The 18,777-nt window shown below is 40.1% G+C and overlaps 1 long non-coding RNA gene across 1 annotated transcript; it reads left to right on the forward strand.

The window, feature by feature from the left end:
- The first annotated feature begins 411 nt into the window (after positions 1-411).
- Positions 412-18,571, forward strand: LOC118542646 (uncharacterized). The gene is made up of 4 exons (XR_004920706.2): positions 412-448; positions 1,373-1,537; positions 2,627-2,817; positions 17,592-18,571. It is a non-coding gene; the product is annotated as an uncharacterized LOC118542646 (long non-coding RNA).
- The last annotated feature ends 206 nt before the right edge of the window (positions 18,572-18,777 follow it).

Consider the following 18,777-nt stretch of genomic DNA (forward strand, 5'->3'; position numbering starts at 1 on the left):
TAAATAAATAAAATCCTTAAAAAAATAAATAAATAAAAATTAAAAAATAAAATAAAATTCTGAGGACTTGGAGTTGGAAGGAAAGCAGTGCCTGCGCGCTCTGTGGAGCCCCGGAGCCACCCTGAAATGAAAGGAGGGAGGTCAACCTCAGCGGAGTGAAAGGCGCAGTAGCGCCCCCTGATGGTGATGTTGTTGAATTACTTTGCTGACACACTGTTTACCCGTTAAGCGTGTTTGAAAAGCAGAATTTTAGCTTCACTTCTGCTCCAAGAGAAGAAACTCTATTTAGGACAAAGGAAATCTGTCCATTCCCACTCCAGGAAGGAGCTGAGCCAGAGTGGAGGCCGGGAAATGGCAGCTTCCTAGGTTTCTATAGTGAGCTTCGTTTTGTGACCTCATAGCCACAGACTTCCTGTAAGCACAAAAATACTTCCAAGGAAAAATTCCAGTGAGTTTTGAACTGTCCTCACTTCTGCTCCTCTCCATTATCTTAAATATTAGAGAATTTAGAACATTATATTTTATACACTTTATACTTGATTTGTTTGGTAACTCTTGTTGTTTTCGTTGCTTGGTAGTTTTATTGTCTGATTAATTGTTGTTGACATTTATCGTGAATGAATGACTATAGAAAAAATTATATCAGTTTCATACAGGATTTGTAAAACACTAGAAAACATGCTTGCTGTTACAAAATACTTAATTAGAAAAAAATGCATCTTTTAAATGTAATTTATCTCATCTTTTACCACCACTTCTGGGCTATTATATCCTCTCTTGAATTGCTAGCTCTTTGAAGTAGAACATTATTTTGCTCACTTTTATGTTCTTTCCAATTCTAAGTGTCTATCACAAAGGAAGAAGATGATTGATGAATGTGTGGTTTAATGGTCATGGATTTTAGAAAAACTCTGTGATATAAGCAATGAAGGAAATCCTTGACCCACCTTGACAAGAGAGGACAAGTGACTTGCCCATGGTCATATGGCTCACAAGTGGAAGGGCCGGGATTCAAACTCAAGCAGTTTGGTTCCAGAGTTCCCCATATATAGTCAGGTGTACGAGTTCGCATACACCCCTTCTTCTGCCCTCCCACTGCGACTGATATGGTCTTCCCTTAAGACCCCTGTTTTTTACACTGGTATCCATACCCCTGCATGCAGCTCACTCACTTGGGGGGTGGTGGGGAGCTGAGATGGGGCATGTAGCTTGGGTTGAAAGTACCAGTGGGGTCCCATTCCCTGGCCAGACTTACTGCATCATGGGTGGGCAGTAAGCCTGCAGACCATGCTTGCTGAGGAACTTCTGGGAGAGAAGTGTCCTCTCTCTTCTGGAAAAACTTTGGATTACCAGCTTCTTTCTCTCTCCTTAGATAAGAATGGGAGCAGGCAGCTGTGGATAGCCAAAGGAGGGCCACTGGAAGTGAAGCTGACATGGCCAAGGGCAGACAGATGCAGAAGTACACCTGGTCTTGGATGACATTGGTAACTGAGTCAAATCACCCCTGAAACCAGCCCTACCTCTAGCATTTGGTCATGTAAGCCATTAAGTCTCTTTTATTGTTTCAGTCATTTTGGGTTTTTTTTTTTTTAATTTATTATTTTTTTTAATCGCCCAGTGAAAACTATTCATGGCCATAATTTGGCAAGATAGGATTCTCTTTCTCAAAAAGCTAACTGGTTAGAATTTTGACCAAGCGTAGTTGTTAAGCTTGGAAAGAAGTAATTAGATCTCAGTGTTTAAGAGCTATGTGATAACTAGTTCAAGTTATATTAACATCTCTATATTCAAAAAAACCTAAATGTCAGGTGCCTGAGTACAAATATAAAAATATCAGGACTTGCTGTTACTGCAGCTGAACCTAAATGATGGCTCCCTTAGGGAGAATCAGTACTTTTCTTTTAAGCCAAGCTCAGATTCCTCTATGTATTTCCAAATGACAAGTAATAAATGCCCAAAGAAAATATTTTTAAAATACCTCTACAGAGGCTAAAAATTTAGGAAAAAATGCTACTTGCCTCTTACAAGAGTTAGAAAAGTCACCCCCTAAGCTCCTCCTGTATAGAGGATTTTACTTCTCTCCTAAAGTAGAGTCAACTAAATAACTTTTAGAATGGAAGTTTTGATTGTTGGTGATTATAATGACAAATAAGTCAAAGATAGAGACAAATAATCCAAAGATAAAACCAATACCTTGAAAGAGCATTTCTTTAAGATTTCAGTGGTCCTGAAATTTTAAACTAGAAGGTAAGAGCTTCTGTTGGTATGAAGAAAGCCTAGAGAACCAGTATCTTCAAAATAAATATCAATTCCTGATTAGGAAATCTATAAGCCCCTCGTATTCTAAGGTCCTTGTTCTGTTTTTCCTTCTTTGACAGAATCTATAGGCTAAATACTTTCCTTTCCAGCTTGTAGACAACCTCCTTTTTCTTCACCTCCTGGCACTCTATCTTGAACAAACAAAATTATAAGATGCTTATTAAAGTTGAGGAAAAAAATAACCATTTTCTGCTCTTGTTTTATGTGTATCAGAATGAGTAGAGGGTCCCAAGCCATCTGATATAATGGACGCTGTATCCTTTATTTCAATAACTAATTATTAAGGAAGAATGGTTTGATTTTCAAGGTCCCCAGACTACAGCGAGCTCAAGCACTTGGCTGCAAGTTGTTTGCCTCGAAGAGACATAAATAACCACAGCTGCCAGGAAATAGAGCAGGTAATCTCTAGAAATGCTTATTCTGAATAAATTAAAATGAAATACAACCCAAGACTCCAGCCCTTCAGACCCCATCGAATACTGTGTTCCCAGTCAACTGGTAAGATTTTAATTTATTTTATTATTACATTTTTATGACAAAATGTAACAGAACTCATTCATTTTGTCCATTAATCCTCTCTCCTTCATAAAAATGACATACATGATGATGACCTATATTAAAGTAACTGTCTACCATGTGTAGCGTTATAGTGATAATCTATAAATAGCATAAAAGTTTATAGAAAATTAAAGTTTCATATGAAGCATATAACTGCAGAAAGAGATATAAATCTTTAAGTATTTGGTTTTTTCTGCACGTATATTATTTTAGCCACTTGAGCCACCTAGTGGTAATATCTGTGAGATATGATTTCTTATACTGAAAACTAATATAAAAGCTTTTAACTGTTTCCAACTTAATAGGACTGAAGTAAATAAAGTGAATTATCACCATTGTATAATTCAGATTTCCAAATTAATATTTATTTATTAATAGACAAATACATTTATAATTAATTAGCAAAGTAAGCTAAGTGTTATGTTTTTATAATTATTTTATGATATTCAATCTACCAATTTAGCATGAATATTTGTTAATAAAGGCATTTATTATTAATTTATAAATTAAACAAATAAATTATTAAAACATAACTCTTTGCTTGTTTCTTCTAGTAAAGAAAAACATAGCCAAGAAAATAAAAATTATATGAAATAATTGATGAAGGGGAAGTTTTCAACATGTATAACAAAGAAATAGGTATCAAACATTTAATGAACTAAAATGACTAATACATTTTAGAACTTGTTGTATTTAAATGTAACCTTCGATAAATGGTCTTGGATATAGCCATGTTTTCCAAATCTGTCTTCTGGCGTATCATTAGTCTCACGTTTTCTTACATTCAAAGAACAAGAGTTCATTATCAGTTTGCTTCGTGATTCATTAGAAATACTCCATACACAGATTGCACAGTGACTAATTTTAGATTTCTTTAACTGGGAATTGCAGCTCAAACTAAGTTTCCACGCTGGCTCTGTTCTGGTGCAATAACTTCCAGCAGAGCCAAATCACAAAATACTTGCTAACTTCACGTGTTAGAATCCACATTCGTCTTTGCCTTGTTAATCTTTAAGGAGCTTTTTATTTGTTGTTCCAAGAATGTCAGGTTCTTTGGTTTCTTGCTTTCTTAAATTGCCATATGTCTCTAAAGAGGGTGTGTGTGTGTGTGTGTGTGTGTTTAAAAATCAGAATCAGCACAGGGACGCCTGGGTGGCTTAGTCGTTAAGCGTTTGCCTTCGGCTCAGGTCATGATCCCAGGGTCCTGGGATTGAGTCCCACATCGGGCTCCCTGCTCAGTGGGGAGCCTGCTTCTCCCTCTGCCTGTTGCACCCCCTGCTTATGTCCCCCCCTTCTCGCTCTCGCTCTTTCTCTGACAAATAAATAAAATCCTTAAAAAAAAACATAAAAATCAGAATTAGCACAAAGGAATGATAGATTTGTCCTCTTTGAATTCACCAAGCTTCCTACTTAGTAGGATTGCAAAGTCATAATATGAAACCAGTAGGGCAAATATTCTCTCTTTTGGATGATCCAGCTTTATGTAAACTCTGCTCTCCCCCCCATCTCATTTGGTTGGCATTATGTGAGCAGAAGACAGGTAGTTTTCATGAATGGTTCCTAGAAGCAAAGGTGTCTACAGAAGTATAGAGGAGTGAAGAGGGTCAGACTGAGAGCCAATAAGACCTTTAAGGAGTAATTGAGCAGAATAAAAATGAAATCAGCTCCAAAGGAGGAGCAGCTTCCCTGATATATAAGGCCCCCAGGCAGATCTGGTGGGGGGAATGAGGCACCAGAGGGAGGATTCTGCTGTAAGCATACGGGGAATGTCTATTCTTTTGCCCTTCTGGGAATGCCGTCTTTCTGGACAGAATGTGTGGTCGTGGGGTAGACATGTTGTGTAAGCTGGGCCAAGCAGAGAATTTCCTCAGGCATTTTTAACTTGGGACCAGTGCAAATGAGTCTAAAATGGTCTTTGGGGGAAACCTGGGTGGTTTAGGGTACTTCTTGTTGCTCTTTTGAGAAAATCAGCCCAAGAAAGGAGAGATAGAAACCAAGCTACAGAGACACAGGATAGGAAAAGTGTCTGAACCAAGAGTGTCTGAACCTCACTTAGTTTGATTTGGGTTTCTGTCACTTGCAACCTGGAGAGCTCTGCTTAATTCAGAGTAGATGCCGCCTGCACACTGACAAGTGACTTGTTCAAGTATTTCAGTGAATAGTATGTGCTGAAAGGTAAGGGACCAGGTTCCAGAGCCCTGAGAATCAGATAGATAATGACCAGAAGAGCCCGCCCAGACTGGTGTTGACCAACACAGGGTCAGTCACCTCATGCGATATTCATAAAACACTAACATAAGGTGTGCACATATCGGTGTTTGAAGGATTGCTGGAGCATATGGAATTTTCATCAACCCTGAAATGTTCATTACAGACCGTATGTTTCCTCAGTTTCTTTTTTCACCATTGACATTTCTACCAATACATTGTGATGATGACTAACTTTTACAAGTGGCAAAGTACCAAGGTACTTAATACTAGTTCTGGATTGGGATTGGTGCTAGCTATATCAGTATTGGTGCCTGTTATGACCACAGCCGCATTGAGTAAAATGGCCCAATGTCTCCTTTCCTAAAACAGTTAGGTCCCGTGCAGCCCCGTTTGGTCTCAGGTGACTTACGCATCTGCATCCTCATTGAAACTCCCACTCTTAGCTCCTTAGACAAATTCAAATTTGAAAATGTAGTGTTCATGAAATAACACAAATCCCCAAATAAACTTTAGAACAGTGAGTAAACCCATCCAGAGAATATGGAGGAATAGGACTTTCCTTTGTTCTGAGTGCATTTTTAATGTAGAGTGGTAGACATCAGCTAAAGCTAGGGTCTGCTCATGTCCAATCTGGCCTTGATTCCCCACCCACTTCTCATTCTTCATGGGCTCTTTGAATGAACTTCTTTACTCTCACAATTTTAGCCCCCACCAATGTGCTTGCTAATGGCTCCTGAATTTGTATCTCTACTACTGAATTCTTTCTTGAACTCAAGATATGTATATCTAATTGTGTATTGGACATTTCTTCTTAGTTCTATGGAAATGTCCAAGTCAATGCATCTAACAAGTAAACTCTTCCTGAATTCTTCATATTCCCTGGGACAGAGAGTGGTATCACTATCTACCTGGGTGCTTAAGCCAGAAACATATGAATCATTGGTGACTCTTTCAGTTTTTGACCCCTATATCTTATTGTATGTATGATTTTTCCACACCATCTCTTTATTATTCCTCAGATGCATCTCTTTCTTTCCACCCCCGCCATTATGTCCTTAGTCAAGATCCTTATTATTTCTTGTGTGGCTTATTATAACAGCCTCTTAACTTTTGTCCCAGCCTTGAGTTATTCACCACTTTAAAAAAATATTTTATTTATTTGAGAGAGAGAGAGAGACAGCAAGAGGTGGGGAGGGGCAGAGGGAGAGAGAGAGAAGCAGACTCCCCACTGAGCAGGGAGCCTGAGCCACCCAAGTGCCCCTGAATTATTCACCACTCAATATCATTCTCCTTTTTGGAATTAACTTTCTCAACTGAAGATCTCATAGTGTCATTTAAAAAATCTTGCATGACCCCCCAGCCAAAGGACTGTAAGTCCTTCTGTATGACTTTTCCTCTTCCTCCCACATGATCATTAGCCAGCCCCTTCCTACTCTTCTACTTCCCAGCTGTGCGAGTTGTATCCCGAATGGGCTGTGCGCTTGCTTGCCTCAGTATTCACAGCTCCTTCTGTGAATACTGCTTCTCAATTCAGCCCCACCACTCCCTTCTTCGGAAAGGCTTTCTTAACCTTCTTACTCTGTGGATAGTCCTACCACAAACTTATCACAGTGTCGTGCTATCATCTGCTCACTCCCATGTCTTCCCAAATGTGCTGTGAAACCCCTCGAAGCTAAAACCAGCACCTGGCCATTGAATGAATAAACAGAGTCTTGTATCCAACCGATGAGTTCAAAGATGAATAAAACCATGACCCATTTACTAATTATTCTGTTTGGAGTTTACCCTCGGGGCAGCATCAATTCTGAAGCAATCAATAAGAAAAATGAAGATGGCGGTGCTATATTAGTATTGACAAAAGACTGCAAAGGAGGATCCTCCTGCCATTATCTGCTCACTTCTAGCAGAACAGACTGGTGGGTGAGAAAGATGAAATATGGTAACTTGAACTGACATAAGTTAGGATGGGAGGAAGGCAGTCATTTCATTCTGATAGAGTAAAACCTGCATAGAGACTTTGCTCCATTGTTAACTTTTAACCAGCTCTAATGAACATTGGCAGGTGTCTGAATGAAGAACTTTGAAAGCTTCTGATTCTCCTCCCAAAAAGACTGGAAAAGGCTTTTCTTTTTTCTTTAAAAAAATTTTTTTAAATTTATTTGACACACACACGCAGAGCATGCACAAGCAGGGGGAGTGGGAGAGGGAGAAGCAGGCTCCCCGCTGAGCAGATAGCCTGGCAAGGGGCTCGATCCCAGGACCCCGGGATCATGACCTGAGCCGAAGGCAGATGCTTAGCTGACTGAGCCACCCAGGTTCCTCTGGAAAAGGCTTTTCTAGAAGCAAGACAGAAGAGGAGCTATGTGGAGTCCTATGAGGACTCAAACAGAAGAACAGATTTTTGGATTTTTATGCTCCCAACTCAACGGAATTGGCCAGGTAGTTGTTTTCAGTCTGTTTCCTGTTGTTTTATCTATTTAGGCTTTTTCTGTCTCGATAACATTTAGCAAAATAGCATTTGCTTTTCTTTGTAGGTCAACTAAATTATTTGTAGGAATTTTGCCCCTTTTCTCCTGGGACCCCAAGCCAGCTCAACTACCTGTTGGAGATACCATGGTCTTTACCCTCCACAAAGGGGAGCTAGAGACACACTTGAGGGACATAAAGCAAGGGATTTATCATACTGGTCAAACAGAAAATTTCAGGAACATTTATTTGGTGCCAACTCAAAAGTTGCTTCAGAATTTCTATAAAAAAGAGGATTAGGGGCACAGTTTGTTAGTAAAGGGGAGTAAGAAGGGGTTGAGGAAGATACGGAGATTATGGAATGGTAGGGTGAAGCTAAATCCCTTTGGAGCCCCCTGTTTGTGTTACTGTGGTAACTGTTTTCTTAGTAAATTGTGCTGGACATTGTGGGGAGTTTAAAAAAAAAAAAAGAAAAACTTGATTAAAATGAACCCTGCCCTGAAGGAAATTAGAGTTCAGCCAGGAGAGACAGAAAAACTAACAGGTTTAAGAGGCTATTAATCAGGGACACCGGGCTGGCTCAGTCGACTGGTAGAGCATGCAACTCTTAATCTCTGGGTCGTGAGTTCAAGCCCCACGTTGGGTGTGGAGCCTACCTTAAAAAAATAATTTAAATAAAAGAAAGGCTATTAACCCAGAACAATTTTCTGGAGGCCAGTCAGTGCAGCTAATTGACTGGGAATTCTGGGCTTGATGACACCATTTAAATCCCTTCTGGTCCCAAACCCAATTTGGTACCACTTGGTGGTCATTGTGTCTGTCCTCTGGTTAAATATCAATAGGGATGATTCTGGGTGGTGGGCGTGGCTGGGCTTTCAGGGCAGCAGTGGGGATTCGAAGATCTCTGGGTCACTTGTGCCCCTTTCTTCAGCCCAGTGAGGGGAAATTGAGCTGAGAGATTACTGGGGATACAAACATGCTCCCCTCACAGCCTTATTTCCTAAAACAAGGTTGCTATGGTCTCTCCACCCAGTTTTACCTCCTCATCCCATCTGTTTTCCTTTCAGAAAGGGAGAGTTTTGCCTGCTCTGCTCTGTTTGAAAAGTGGTATTGGGCACAGGTGAAGACACTTGCCAATTTTCAATTGCATTGTATCTGAATTTACATTATCCTGGGGCATGATTATCAAGGGAATTTTCTATAATAATGTTCTCTCGGAGTTGAAGGAAATCAGGGTTCTGCCCTGAGGAGAAAGAATTAATATATAATTAGTGTATAAGGTGGATATGTGTGAATAATAATAACCAAGGGTTATTGAATCTTTACTATATGTTGGGCATTGTTCTAAGCAATTTATTCATGTTGTCTCATTTATTCCTCACAGTGGCCCAGTGCAGTCTCTCTGTTTATCATCTCCATTTTAGAGATGTGGAAATTTGGGTATAGATAAACTAATTTGCCCAAGAGCACATAGCCACTCAGTGGCGAAGTTGGAGGTATAAACTCAGCCAGTCTTACTCTGGATACTGTGTTTTTAACCACAAAGTTATTTGGAAGTGAAACAGTATAGGTTGTCTTATCTTGTTTGTTTTGCTTTAAAACTAGCTCAAACTCACAGCTTAGCTCAAATTCACAGCTGGACAATAATAATTAAAATCTGAGCAGCGAGCTTTGTTATAAAGGGAAGAGTACCACTGGGGTAGGAAAACCCTGCAAACACTTGGAATGTTAATTTCCCATTTCCAAAGAAATTCTGATTTGATTTTTAAACCTAGCCTCTTATCTCTTCACAGAAACATTTTGCAGCCTTACTTGTTTTTGTCTTTCCCTAAAGACTGCAGCTTTTCTCTCTTAATTTCTTCTTCTTTCCATTTAGGGATGCCCATGTCTACTGCATCATGGGGAAAAAAACCTTGGCTGCTTCCTCTTGCTTTTTAGAAAGACCTGTTTCTTCCTTCCACTTCCACTCCACTTCCTCAAGGTTTGTCTCCTGAAGCTCCAGGTAATCTCTTTTCGAAGTTCAAAGGCATTTGTCATTTTCATTGCTTCTGGCTCTTTTAGTTTCTGTATTACTGTGAGATCCAGCTCTTCTACTTTTTCCAACTCTCATCTTCCTCCTACCCACTCTCTGTGGGCTTGTCCAATGGGTATTTCTTAGAATGATGCTTCTCTTTCCATGAATTCTTTCCTTTGGAAAGGTCAAGGTCATCTGTTTTTAAAGTTTCACCTTTTTCTTTCTTACTGGCGACTTTATATCTATCTTTACCTTAGTCATTTCCTCTTGCCCAAATGTATTTATTTCCAAGTGCTTCCTGGAAATTCCCACTTAAGGATTCCACTGTCACCATTAGGCTCAAAGTGAATAGGCCTTAGTTCATAATCAATATTTCCCACGTGAGTTCTCATGAGAACAACAATAATAGAAAACCCTTATGCAGCATGTACACTAAGCGGGGCACCGGTCCAGTTAGCATCATGACTTTACAGATGGAGGAACTCAGGCCTTGAGATCTAAAGCAACATTCCCCCAATTGACATCACATAGCCAAAAAGTGGAGGAGCCAAGATTCACCCCAGGCAGTTCTAAGAATCCTTACTCCTGGCCAACACTCGATATTTCTATGCCATGTTTTCTGATTTCTCACAGTCAAAATTGTATTCATCAATGTTCTTTTCTTCCAGCCCAATTCATAGCTTTTTACTTTCAAGATGTTTTTGGTATCCGTGTAAGTCAGGGTCTGCAAAGGCACAAATGGCCTATTCAAAAACAAACAAAACCCAGTGGTATGGTTAAGGAAACCAGCAAGGGATGGTGGAGCTCCCAGGTGCTAACACACTGGGATGCTGTCACCACCCCTAGTCTTGAAAGGGCAAGAGGGGTGAACAATGCTATGGGAGTCCAGAGAAAGCTGGGTCTATGGAAGTGGGATCATGTGCCAGTAAGGCATGGGGATGAAGAGAATAAATACCCCAACTCCCTCTCTTCATGGCTTCTGATTTCCTACCTGTGCTTCACTGCCTCATACCTGGATCATTGTGGCTGCCTCCTCAATGATCTAACCTCATTTCCCTCCACTTTATCCTGCTGCCCTATCACAAGACCAGACTCTCTAAGATGCCATATTCTCTCTGTCAGTTTTCTTCTCACAACCTTCAAAGGCTTGTCATTGCTTCTCATTCTATTATCAATGGTCCTCCAAATCCTGAGTCTAATCCCTCTTTCAAATGTTCTGTTCTGCAACTCTCCTAGCCCTTCACTCCAATTGGCCTCCTCATTCCTGTCCCCTTTTCTATGAACATACCACTCTCATATTTGAAGCAAATGCTATGGTTCATATCCTTCCCTAGGCCTGAAATGCCTTCTTTGGTCTTCTATCCAAATGCTATACATCCTTCAAGACTCATCTCTTCTGTAAAAATTTATCTGACCATGCCTATGTACATGGTCCCTCTATCTTCCCAAGTTTCTACTGAACTGTGGATAACACCTTACCAATTAAGTCTTTTCTAGATCTTTCATAAACATGTGCCTCGTCTCCTCTAACTGATAGGTAAAGATCCCCAAATCAAGAGTATGCTTTTAAAAATTTTTTAATATATATATATTTTAAAGATTTTATTTATTTGAGAGAGAGTGAGAGAAAGAAAGAGACAGAGAGAGCAAGAGGAGGGGGGAGGGTCAGAGCGAGAGGGAGAAGCAGACTCCCCACTGAACAGGGAGCCCAATGCGGGACTTGATCCAAGGACCCTGGGATCATGACCTGAGCCGAAGGCACCCGCTGAACCCTCTGAGTCACCCAGGCACCCTCAAGAGTATGGTTAAGGATTCATCAGTGTGACTCCCATTTTCTAAGCTATAACAATTTGGAGGGGTACAATTAAAGCAGTGTGGGGATGGTTAACATGCCAACAAAAAGTAATCTATTCTCTAAGCCCCCTACTGTACAATCGGGGCAACCCCAGCTTTCAAGTCCCTCCCTCTCCTGGCAGGGCCCCCGTGCTCTCCTTTGCTGCTAGAAGCACTTCAGATGAAGTGCCCAGGGGCATCTCTGTTGTGCTTCTTCTTTGATAAAAGAATAAATAAATAAAATTGATCTGTGCTCTGTAGGCATCTTTCAACTTTCCTTCTGGTGACTTTTCGTTTCCATATGATTGGCATTCTTCTTGTTCTTTTTGGTATAAACCATCCTGTTTGCCAACAGCTGCCTGTTGGGTGGGGTAATTTGGTTCATATGCCAAGGGAATTCCAATCTACTGACCCCTAGCTAGTATTTCTGGCTTAACCTGGGCCATGTCAACTCTTCCGACGTGTAGGGCAATGCCTGAAAGATGATCTTCATTCCTATTCTTTGTTCAGGAATCTCAGTGCTGGAGCTGTGAGCTCCTTCCAGCCGAGAACCCTGCTTAGAACACTGTGACATGCTTGGACATAGCTGAATTCCCTTAACAACCATTAACAACTTGTTCTCACAGGACCCTATCCATCTGTCATCTACTGCGATGTCTACATATTGATTTTTTTCTCTTTGCTTTTCCAATCTCATAATGTAAAGACCTTAGAATTTCCTTTGCTGCTACTAGGAAGGCTTAAAACTCAACCTTTTAATAGTTAAGTAGAGGCAGGATGAGTTAGTGAATATAAATGGACTCATTCCATTGGTCATTTGGATGGATTCTCTGACCTTATAATAGAAGACTTTCTCATTTTTTAAATTTCTCTACCCCATCTTTTTCAATGAATGTTCCCAAGATGACAGGTTCTCTGATAGCTTAATCAGAACTAGAGTAATTTAAAAAACCAATCCTAAGAAAGGCCAGTGTATTTCAGAGGGAGGAAGAATTTGCATTGTGAAATCTATTTATAACAGATATACTGGGTTCATCTGAATGACCTATGTACAGTTAAAAAAATTATTCGTTGTGCCCATTAATTTTGGAGCAAGGAAATGAACGCGATGTTCAACCTTTTCTAATCTACTGTGGTTTGTAATTAGGTGATGAAAAGCAGGCTTCTCCAGATTCAGCAGCTGTTAGCTATCTATATGTTTCTTCCCATCAAGTAAAAGCTATATTGCTTTTTTAGAGATCACAGAAATGAAAAACATCACCAGACTAGCTAAATCAAGACAGGGAATGGAGGAGAAAAAAAGAGAACCATTTAAAAAAGCAATTGAGTCCATACAAGAGCATTCCTTCTGAAGATTTTGACATCCTAAAGGAACTTTCTGTCTACCTCAACTCTTATAAAATTGTATGATGTGAAAGAAGAAGCTAGAGCTAGATGGGGACAGAGGAGGGGATCTGGGCCGTTCCCTTTTGCAAACACAAAGACCTTCTTTTGTTAGAATGGAAACGGGGGAAAAAAAAAAACCAGAAGCTGAACTTGGTGGGTTTGAGGGCTTGCAAATGCAACCAGCTGAAACTTTGTAAACATTTAGCATAAAACTCATTTTTAATCTCATAAACTTAATTTTTTCCCCTAGCATATGGGATGCATAAAAAGGAAATAAAACTTTAGTAAATTGAGCCTTACTTGTGCTTTATAAAAAAGAAATTGAATTGCTCTAATGGCAACTGTAGCCGGCATTCAGCTTCGAACAACCAGTGTAAATCTAGTTTTTAGTGCTTGATTTAGTAAACACTCAGCTGCAGACAGGCTCCCAAAACATCTCTGAATGCAGGGTTTTCCGTAAAGGCAGTTATGTAACCTCTGTGTGTTATGCCTTTAAAATATGTGAAGAATAGCAGAAACCCTGATTGAGATCTCTGACGATTATCCTTTACTCTATATTTAAATCTGCATAGAGTTTGCTCCTCATTCTACACGGCGCTTGCACAAATGGATTCTAATAGGCTGTAAATTTCAATGTGTGTGTAATACTCATTAATAATGTAAAAAAAGTAGCGTGCTAATAACCAGCTTGGATGCCAGAGTGGAGTTGGCCCGTGGTTTGGTTATCGTATCTCCAAGTGATAATCACAGCCTGTGTGTGATTCTGCCCTTCTCTGAGCCTTGTCCTGCTCCCCCACGTTGAGGCTCTGGAAGAAACCCCGCTTCAGATTCTGTTTAGCAAAGGCGGCATGTGCCGGGCTCGCAATTTTGGCTAAAAATAGAGAGAAAATCTTGTCCCTGACAAACAAGATGAAACGTCCAACTGGTTTTAAATTGATGCACAAATAACTGTTAGGATTCTAAGGCCAGTTTATCCTAAATATTTCTTAGTGACCTGGGGTTAGTGGGGACTTTCGTGTTTCACTTGTTTTTCCAATCACTCCATATATTCACCGGTAGACAAAATGAGGGTTGGCACCTTATGGCGTTCCTGCCAACCTAGTCTTTTATAATAATTCTGGCTCGGATGGCCAAGGTTAACCCTGGGAACAATTTGGAATTAGGATAAATTGGTGCCTCTTTCTTCTTCCATAAACGTCTTACAATATCTCAGGCTTATGTTTAGCTGGCTGCCAACCAACCCTGTCTAAGGATTTCTCTATTTCTCAGGGGCACTTCCAATTTGGAAAGAGACCCTCAGATGTGGAAAAGTCCTCAGACCCCAAATTTGTGTTGTTTGTAAGCCAGGATCTGGGGTTAATCTTCTGGGCAGAGGGCAGTTTGTTCTAAAGCTGGCTCTGGGCAGAGTGGCTGGGCTTTCAAGAAGGAAATTTACATACACCCTCTTTCTTTTTCCCACCATCTGGTCGTTCGGCTGCCAGCAACTGGAGCTATTAAACAAATGGAGATTTTATGAAATTTGAAAACAAGACTGCTGCACAGCATGGTAGGTGGAGAGAGTCACGAGCTGATGGTTCTACTCATGGCTTGGCTGTTACCAGCTGAGCAACCTTGGGGAAGTCACTCAAACTCTCTGAGCTTCTGTCCTTCCTACCTTTCAGGACGGTGGCAGGGCTACATAAAAACACAAGAAAGTAATTTGAAAACTCCAGAGTACTACACAACTCCAAGGGACTTGGATTATTCAAGGCAGTGAGGGTTACATACACAATGAGGAGTATCTTCTTATTCCCCAGGAAAGGCTGATGATCATCACTGGTACCATTGTGTTTCAGAGAAATTATGTGAGCACACAGCAGATCCTGTTATGCTTGTGGATGAAATTCAGGATCCTGGAGAAGATTGGATCCCTGACTACTCAAACAACTAAAAAGAATAAAAGCACTACTGAAGTCAAGTGAAAGTATTAAGGGGAAAACAGATGGGCTTTTCCGGATGTAATCTGTTTTACACCTCTCCCCAGCCAGGAGACACACTCAAATAATATCTCGTCTCCTTTTAATATTCAAAATCAATCACCTGAGACACCACCTGTTTATGTTGGAAGTCCAGCATTTCTGTGTGTTTTTTTTAATTTTTAATTTTTTGAATTTAAAATCAATCATTCACAGGCATATAGTTTAAAAATTTGAATAGTAATAAAAGAGCTATTACAAAATTTACTTTCCTGACTTGCCCCTTCTCAGGGGAATCCTGGTCCCCGGCCACAAGGGCAGCAGCTTTCAGCTCTTTAATTTTTTTTATTTTTTATATATATTTTTAAAGATTTTATTTATTTGACAGAGAGAGACAGCGAGAGAGGGAACACAAGCAGGGGGAGTGGGAGAGGGAGAAGCAGGCTTCCCGCCGAGCAGGGAGCCCGATGCGGGGCTCGATCCCAGGACCCTGAGATCATGACCTGAGCCGAAGGCAGATGCTTAACGACTGAGCCACCCAGGCGCCCCTCAACTCTTTTAAAGCTCCTCCTGGCCTTTACAACTTTCCCAAGTTTTACAAACAATGCATATACTGCTATTTCTTTAATCGTCAATTTTAGACATTCTCTATTGAATTCCTATCATGGAAGAGAGAGGTTGCTCTTTATGCTGCTGTCATTTTTGCTTCTCCTTTCTCAACTTCCCAATATAATTCTATTACAGTTTTGGTGAAATTAGTATTAGGATTATTCTCATATCCTTTATAACTGGGCATGGTCACAAGCCATGGTTATTTTTCCTTCCTTTATATTTTCCATAAAGTTAATAATGCTTGTCTTTCCTTTGCTGAGTTTTCTTTGTATCTATTTTTAATTATTTCAATTTCTTCTAATGGCCTTTCAGTGAAACACTCCACAAAGGTCAATCACAACACACACAGTAACTATCAGATCCTGTTTTTGAGACTCTGACCCTTTGTGCCTCCCGTCTGGCTGGACTGTGGTCATCTCTGGATTACCTTTGCTCCCATTCCAGGCCTGGAACCCCTACCTTGCTCTATTTTTTTCACCTATCTTATTTTTTATTGAAGAACATTCTCTAGTAGTTTCATCTAGTAGGTGTTAGAGTAGCAGAGGGAATCAGGATAGCAGCTTTTGTCATGCCAATCTCTCCAATCACACTATTTCATTCATTCCTTATACTTGTGCCCAGTTATCATTAGAAATCTCTCTACCGCCATCTTGAAAATTGTCCTTTTTCTCTCTCCTGTTTTGAAGTGACTCTTCCTTGTATCCTATGTATTTTTCCTCCATGTACTCCCTCCCTCTGGTGAGGGCATCTTCAATTGCTTCCTGAGATAGTGTATCTGAGAAGTACATTTTTTGAGAGCTTACATATCTAAAACAGTTCGAATTTCACCTCATCTATAATTTATGGCTGGGTACTGAATTCTAAGTGGGAAGTTATTTTCCTTTGGAATTTTGAAGGCCTTGCTCCATTGTCTTCTAGATTCTGGTGCTGGTGTTGGGAAGTACCAAGCCCGTGCAGAGGCTTTTCTTGATCCACAGTGTTCTGAACTGATGTGCCTTAGGGTGACTCTATTTCTGCCCCCGTACTGGGTGCTTAGTGGGCCTCTCAGTGTGGAAACTGATGTCTTTAGTTCTAGGAAATTTGGCTTCTAACTTCCGCTCCTCTGTTTTCTCCATTCTTTCTGGTAATCAGATAATTCTGATATTGGGGTTCCTGGAATTGTTCTCTAATTGTCTTATGTCTCTAGTTGTCCTTCTGTTTATCTTTTCCCCCGTTTTCTAACTCATTAAGTTTTTTTTTTTTTAATTTCTGTTACCATGTTTTTAATTTTCAAGAACACTTTTTGTTTTCTGAAGGCTCCTTTTTACAGGATTCTGTTCTCGCTTCAGGAATGCAGTATCTTTTCTTGTGCTTGGGAGGATACTAGTTGCAGTTTTGTTGCTAAAGCCTTCCTTTTCTTGGATTGTTTCAGCTTTCTCCAAGTTGCTCTTTTCTGTTTGCTCTGATCTTTATCTTCTACCTTTGAGGGTTTCCCCATATGTCTGCCCTTGTTTGTCTGCTCATGATCAAGAGGAGGGAACTAAAACTCTGATTAGAGTCTCTGCAAATGTGCTTGGGGCTTGTGAACTTTGACCGTCACCATGGGGTCATCATCACCTGGGTCATTTGTAGGGGAGCTCTCAGTGTTAATATTTTGAAGTCTTTTTCCTTTTCTCTCCTATTATTTTGCTAGTCTTTTTTTAATACCTTTTTATTATTATTTATTATTATTTTTAAAGATTTTATTTGTTTATTTGAGAGAGAAAGAGAGAGCGAGCATGGGAGGGGAGACGGTCAGAGGGAGAAGCAGACTCCCTGCTAAGCAGGGAGCCTCATGTGGGGTTGGATCCTGGGACTCTGGGATCTTGACCTGAGCCAAAGGCAGATGCTTAACTGACTGAGCCACCCAGGTGCCCTTGTTTTGCTAGTCTTAATGAATTTTTTTTTCCTGAAATTTCTAGCTCTTCGTAGCATCATGCACTGCAGCATCTTGTTATGATGCTGTGCCTTTGAATAACTTTTGTTGTTAACTAAGACATTGTGAATTTCGTTTCTTTTGTCTTTTACTGACCTTGTGAGCTACGTAACTATAAAATGTGGTTTATTACATAGTGCCTCTTGGTATTATATTCTTTTTGAAAAAGAGATTTTTCCATTGCAAATAAGACAAACTGATGTCTTTAAAACAAAAGAAGTATTTCCTGGTCTCCTTACTTGAAACACATGATTTTCATCAGCTGTTTTTCTCTTGTTGGCAGCAACCATTTGGAAAATGACAGACTCGACTCACACCATCCACATCCACTCTTCTTGCCGTCTGCCTTCCCTCCAAGCCAACAGACACACACTCCTACCTGCAAAGCAACTCCAATCAAAGATCATCCTCCAACTGCCAGACCCTACTAGTGGCTCATTCATCAGCATATGCATTACAGATGTCGTAGGGTGTACCCAAATTAAGATAGGGCCTTGTCTCTCTAGCTATTAAGTAAGAAGAATTCTGATATTAGACCTCGGGCTGCCCCGTCTCTCCTAACCTCCCTTTCCCCATCTTTAAAAAGCGAATAATGACACTAATTTTCAGGGTGGTCATGAGTGTTAAAACAAATTATTAGGCGGGAGGCTTTTTTTTTTTTTTTGGTCACTGCTTTAGAACAATCTCAAGACCTGGGGCTTTTCAAGGAGGGTTTTGAGGGCCTTAAAGCATGCTTACTCTGCAGGAGGATGCGGGTACCACCCAGCACCCTAATACACAGCTTTCAGGGCATATGTTGTTTCAATAATTGCTCACTTCAAGGTATTTCCTTATGAGGTTGCTTTTGTTCCTTATAAAAATTTTATTACAGAAAAGAAAGCCAGGTTATGAGAAATAATTGCATTTGATTTTTCATATTGTTGTAAGGGACAAATGGAAACAAAGTGCTGTGTTCATTCTCTTCCTTCTTTTCAACTACAGGTTCTGTTAGATGGACTCCAATGAGTGGTTTTACATTAGTACCTACTACAACTACACTGATATACATTAAACATGTCTATTCATCAGGAAAATTAGGCCTGATCTGAGGAGATGATGCCAGAGCATGAAAAAAAACATGGATTCTAGAGCCAGATTGGCCTGGGTTGGGGTTCTATCTCTGTCTCCTGCCTTTTCCCTTTGTGTGAGTCACTTATCTGGACTGTAGTTTCCTCATCTGCAAGATGAGGTTAATGACACTTCACAGTGCTGATGAGAATATTTGGTGAAACTATGATCATAAAGTGTTTGGTACATAGTTGGTGCTCAGTTAATATTATTCCGTTCTCTTCTGTTTAAATGTGGGTTTTTTTTGTCTTATATTTATTTTAAAATATACATACTATATTTAAACATGGGTTTATTTCAAAATAATACCAAATAATTGTTTTTCCTAGTATTCTATATTTCCTTGTAGGTTTTTTATACCT

Source organism: Halichoerus grypus, chromosome 6 (genome assembly GCF_964656455.1).
Source record: "Halichoerus grypus chromosome 6, mHalGry1.hap1.1, whole genome shotgun sequence".
Classification (NCBI taxonomy): Eukaryota; Metazoa; Chordata; class Mammalia; order Carnivora; family Phocidae; genus Halichoerus; species Halichoerus grypus.